The 5,750-nt window shown below is 45.7% G+C and overlaps 1 pseudogene; it reads right to left on the bottom strand.

Annotated features, from left to right (window-relative positions):
- Positions 1–2,665: 2,665 nt before the first annotated feature.
- Positions 2,666–2,847, bottom strand: LOC148359422 (5.8S ribosomal RNA; annotated as a pseudogene).
- Positions 2,848–5,750: the final 2,903 nt, after the last annotated feature.

The raw sequence follows: 5,750 nt of genomic DNA, 5'->3' as shown, positions 1-5,750 counted from the left end.
TGCAACCAATTAAATGAAACCTCAACTTGTTAATATTAAGTAACAAAAGATGCTTTTTTAAAATCAGAAATCTCAAGTAACAACAGATGTGTGAATCGTGAATCCTTCCAATTACCACATTAGCCAATTTGTTAAAATTTGAAAAAATAACTGGTGTTGGCGAAAAGCCAGAAGAATGTGACTTGATTAGATCTCAGGTTTTGGACATGTTGTGTAATGATTTTGTTGCCACACATTGGATTGATGTTGCTCACGGTTGTTTAAAGTGGCGGTCACTGAGTTTGTGTGATTACTCCAACCCTTAAAAGCTTAGAGTGAACATTGAATGTTCGGTAGGTTCATTGCTTCTTCGACCCATTGGCAGAGTTGGAGTTTTGTTGTACGACAGTGACAGTTCTGTTGATATCAAAGTGTGCCACCAAACACATTTCATCGGATTTCAAATGAAGGGCATGAGACATTGTACCACACAAAAAGGAACCAGAAAAAAATAATTTCTTCTCATATAAGCAACAGCCTCAACTCAACGTACTGCTGCTGCCGACGTGTGCTGACAAGAAAACGAGCGGCAATGGAGGTGACCCGCAACAGGAGTGTCTCTCGACATGTCGGGAGCACCACTGAAACATCACATTTGGAAAAAACGGTGCCTCGCTAAATAAACGCTTACCTCTATGCGCTTCCGAAGAGCTGAAGAAGATTGATAGTACTGACTTTGACCTGAGATATACTATCACAATGATGGATAAGTAGCAGGTGAGGGAGGGTCAGTGAATCAGGTTAGCGGGATGTGTTAAATAGATAAGTAGCAGGTCAGGGATTCTATCTTTGAGTGCAACCCAGGATCAAAAACAATATCCTGCAGCTTCTGCATTTGCCACCTCTGCAGTTTGATGGCATTTTTGTATACGGCCACTCGCAGGTCAGGCAGCTAGAATACAAATTTGGGAAGTTGGGCATTTAAGTCATGCTCAAAGGGCATCGAAGAAAAGTCCATGTTTTGATTGCACTCTATCGTCTTGTGATGATTCAAGGGAATGCCGGGTTAAGGCAGCGAACTGGTTCTCAGAAATCCTGATGGATTCTTCGGAAGCAGGCAACATGTCCCACGCTCCCTTCAGCCATGCTAAGCAGAAACTGCTGAGGCGGCAGGAACGGAGAAAAAGAGGCCAGCCGAGGAAGAACGTTGGAGAAACACGCCGACTGAGCAGCTTTAAAATTAAGCTTGATGAAGTACGCTGTGCATACGCACAGCACAAATACCCGGATCCTCCCCCACTGACTGCATTTGCAACACAAAAGCATATGTGCTAAATCACCTGCTCGTCATATGACTGAATGGGCGCAGCGGCCTACATATTAAAAATACAAATGCAACGCAGCTGCTGACAAAACTTTCGTCGAACAAGAAATAATGAACGCAACTACCATTTGTGATGATGTCATCACTTTGAAAACAGCATAAGACCCATATACTTGACAGAACATGTGCAAAATAAAAACCCATGTTACCTTCAACAGAGGTATCCCCACCCTTCTGGGTTCTTATTGGGCAGCTTAAACGTAGTCAACGGTTGATTGTAGTCAATGGTGCGTCCCAGCTAGGCCACTGCAATGCCAGGAATGGTCAAATTGCATTGGATCTGCACTGGCCGTGCCTCCTGCCATGAAGTCTGCAGTGAGGTCGTTTTTCGAGAGCTCAGTCAATCAACCACTCTAGTGAAAAATAAGCCAAAAATCATGGTCGTGGGGAAACCAAACAATATATTGTGATACCAAAGCAGGTCGCTTAGAATCATGACACAGGACTCCTGTGAAGTGAATCCGAACAGGAAAGGTTGGGCCCGGTGGAGGCAAACATGCTACTGGAGAGCACGTGCGTAGACATGACGCGACCTTTGCAGCCCACCGTGATGAACGTCACCAGCAGAGCATTTGACCTTTTCCCACCTTGCGCAAAATCATCATTGACTTCACTCATTTACTGCATGTTGCAGCATCTGCTGCTATTAGGGCAAAACCCCACTTAGTCCACGATTCTTTTATATCATTCATGGGACAAATCCAATATTTGCTCTTTGTTAAAAACAAAGTGCTATTGCTATCCAAAGCAAGGGATGAGTGACACGTAACACTGACAGGCTGAATAATGACGACCGGGGCAAAGCTAATGGCCGGTATCTTGTCAATAACATGGTGGTGGTGCTTCATTGTCAAATTACTGAAATATTGGTGGAAAGTTGTCATCCAGTTTCTACCGATATTGTTTCATGTGAGATCAGGCAAGTGCCTGTGGTCAGTGCTGAATCAATCACAGGTCACCTCACTTAGGACCTTACATGGACCCTCAACACCACACAGCTGGTTAAGAAAGCTCAACAGCGACCTTACTACCTGAGGAGGCTGAGGAAGTTTGGAATGTCAAGCAAGATTCTCTGCAACTTTTACATCCGGATCATGGAGAGCATCCTGACCAGCTGCATCACTGTTTGGTATGGCAGTATCACAGCCATGGACTGCAAACGCCTGCAGAGAGTGGTTAAGAACGTTCATAGGATCACCAGGGCTCCAATGCCCTCTCTGTACTGCATATACAGTGGGACCTTGGTTATCGCGGTTAATGGAGACAAAAACCACCCGCGATAAGTGAAAATCTGCGAAGTAGCGACGCCCCTTCAAAAAAAAGGGTCGCGGGGGGGCTGGAGCCCATCCCAGCCACCTCCGGGCAGTGGGCAGGGGACACCCTGAACTGGTTGCCGGCCAATCGCAGCTGCAAATCACATTAGTTCTCACAGCTAGCTGCGTTCTTCATCGACGCACGAGCCGAGTGATCCACCGCTAAGAGTCATACAGCTGGGTGATTTTACATCTGCCCGGGACGATCAGAGACAAATTCACGACAGGGTTTATACTTGCGCCGCACCGCGGGTGCTGTTCGGTTGCTCCCGCGAGCGAGCCCCTAACACGCGGCGCGGGTACTTTCGGGCGTGATACGCACCACAGCGCGACAAGCCGAGTGGGTCGGGCGCTCGGCTTGGAGGCCGGCGCCGGCATCTCCCGCCCGGGCCGCGATTGTTCTACATGGCGCTACACGGCCCTCGATGGCTCCGGCCGACAGACGGGCGGCCGCGGGGGAAAGGGGTAGCTGGGGGGACCTGTGGGGTTAGGGGGGGGTGAAACGGAAGCCGCACCGAAACCGAGCGCCGGGAAACAAGAACGGCGCGCCGTGCTAGGGTTGTCGGCCGAGGGGGATTCCCACAAAAAGTGAAAATCTGGAAAGTAGCGACGCCCCTTCCTAAAAAAAATATATCTATATATATATATATATATATATATCTTTTTATTTTAACCGTTACAGACTGCGAAGCTCTGAAGCCGCGAACGTCGAACCGCGAAGTAACGAGATCCCACTGTACCACCGCAGTGTTCACTGGAGGGCTGCTTCTATTTGTATCTTTTTAATATTTGTAATATTATTTTATGTATACATGAATATAGTTTCTAAGTTTTATTTCGCTGGCAACTGTGTGGACAGCTAAGTAAGAATTTCATATCACAGAGAATTGTGGTTCTTATAGTGCATATGAAATTTAACGCTTTGAATCTTTAAATTGCCAGACTTGAAACTTTTTAGTAGGAGAAAGTGAAAAGCTTGGAATAGTTTGGATCCAGTTAATAGTACTTGACATTTCCTCAGTAGAAATGCACGAAGCTACAACAAAACTGGAACAGGCTTTTTACTTGCCTGGAAATCCCATTTCTGGTTGTTTTGCTCATAAGATTGTCTAAAAGTGAACTTTTTTCTAGTTGCCAACTCAGTTATGCTCTTCCCAAGAACAAACACACATTTGGGAAATACGGCGGCGCAGTGGTTAGCGCTTGTGCGGCACAGTTCATGTCATGGGAACCTGTCGTGGGTTCAAATCCAGCTCCAGACTTCCTGTGCGGAGTTTGTATGTTCTCCCCGTGCTTGCGTGGGTTTCCTCCGGGCACTCCGGTTTCCTCCCACGTTCCAAAAACATGCATTTCAGGTGAATTGGTCGGTCCAAATTGTCCCTAGGTGTGAATGAGCGAATGCGTTGTCTGTCCCTGTGTGCCCTGCGATTGGCTGGCAACCAGTTCAGGGTGTCCCCTGCCCACTGCCCGGAGATGGCTGGGATGGGCTCCAGCCCCCCCGCGACCCTAATGAGGATAAGCGGTACGGCTGATGAGATGAGATGAGATGTTACTTGATCCCCCAGAACGATCTTGTATATGCTTCACAGCAAATTGGCTGAGGGTTCTTCAGGTTCCCTCTCTTGTTCTTCGTAAAGTTGTGTTATGCGTCATATTTTATGAGGCCAAATCCATTTTAAGAGCACAATCTTTGTTGATATTTCAAACAAGGTTGTGTTTTTGTCAGATAGATGCTCGAATGTCATTTTGTATGTGATGGAGGAACTGTTAAGGAACAGGTGTGTCATGTCATGACCTGTTTTTAAAACATAGCAGAGCAACACACCATCTTGTAACGACAATCAAGTTACAGTTCTTGTTGCAGAGAAAGGTAGAAATTATCCAAGTACACATTCCTTTATAATGCGTTACCTCCAACACTCATTATAAGCAGAACCACCCCTCCATGAGACTCAGCATTCTTAATTGACATGGTAGACCATTTTTTCGAAATATGTGCTGTGTAAATTGGTGGGAATTCCCCACAGTGCAGGATGAAACATGCAAGAAAATGAAACAAATCCCCCTGTCTGGCACACCGCAAATTCTTCTCACTGTTTAATTTGTTGTTTGTTGCGTTATCTTAAGACGGACTACCTCCTGCCACCGCGTTGAGATGGACTAACGTGCAAAAGAATATTCACGCTGTGAGTGAGGACCGCACCACAAAATAATTCCTGTTATTTTCAAACAACGGGACAGCGTGAGAGGACTCATTACACCAGCGAGGACGACGCTAGGCGGGCAGCGGAATCAGCATAATGGCGGGCGTGTTTGGGAAAATTGCACGGCCGCGTGTAAAATAAAAGTGCTATTTGCCGCCTGTCTTCAAAAACAAAAGGATAAATATGTTCCATTTTGCCCAACTTAGCTCGCATTTCACGCTGTTCTCTCTCGTTTCATTTCACGCTCGGCTTCAGCCTATTTATAGATGACGTGGAGCAGGGAGGCCATTACCACTTGTGTTTGTGTGTGTGTGTGTGTGTGTGTGTGTGTGTGTGTGTGTGTGTGTGTGGCAGTGTCACATAAAAATCACATTCCAACACAAATTGAGTGAAAGCCACGTTGCGATTTGAGAGTAATGTGCTCCCTGGGATCCGTCATCTTAGGTGGAAATACTTTTTTCTAAAAAAAGAAAGTGAAATAGTGTCTGCTGTGCCAAACGGTTTCACCTGAGTGGAAGCAATTCATTAAGCGACGTTCACTTCAATTGGCTTCATTTTCGCCTCAACATTTGCTCAGAATGGAAAAAAACCTGATTGCAAATAAAATAAAATACAATTTGTCGTTCAATCTGTATTTTTAAGGTGGTTTTCAAGCCCGTAAATTAAGTCAACAGTTCATTTGTGAATGCCCAGCCTGAAAATGTGATAGAAAACCATGGGGAAGACGTAGCCACTGCATTACGACAATGAGCATTTTCTGTTTTCATAGCTTTTGTACGTGGTAATTTATCGGGATGGTTTGAATTGTGTTCACAACAATATTCGTCATATGCAGGTGTAACACATCCATCTGTCCATTATCTGCACCGC

Source organism: Urocampus carinirostris, chromosome 9 (assembly GCF_059441175.1).
Source record: "Urocampus carinirostris isolate Australia breed hairy pipefish chromosome 9, RoL_Ucar_1.0, whole genome shotgun sequence".
Taxonomy (NCBI): domain Eukaryota; kingdom Metazoa; phylum Chordata; class Actinopteri; order Syngnathiformes; family Syngnathidae; genus Urocampus; species Urocampus carinirostris.
This window is presented reverse-complemented; position numbering and strand designations above follow the sequence as displayed.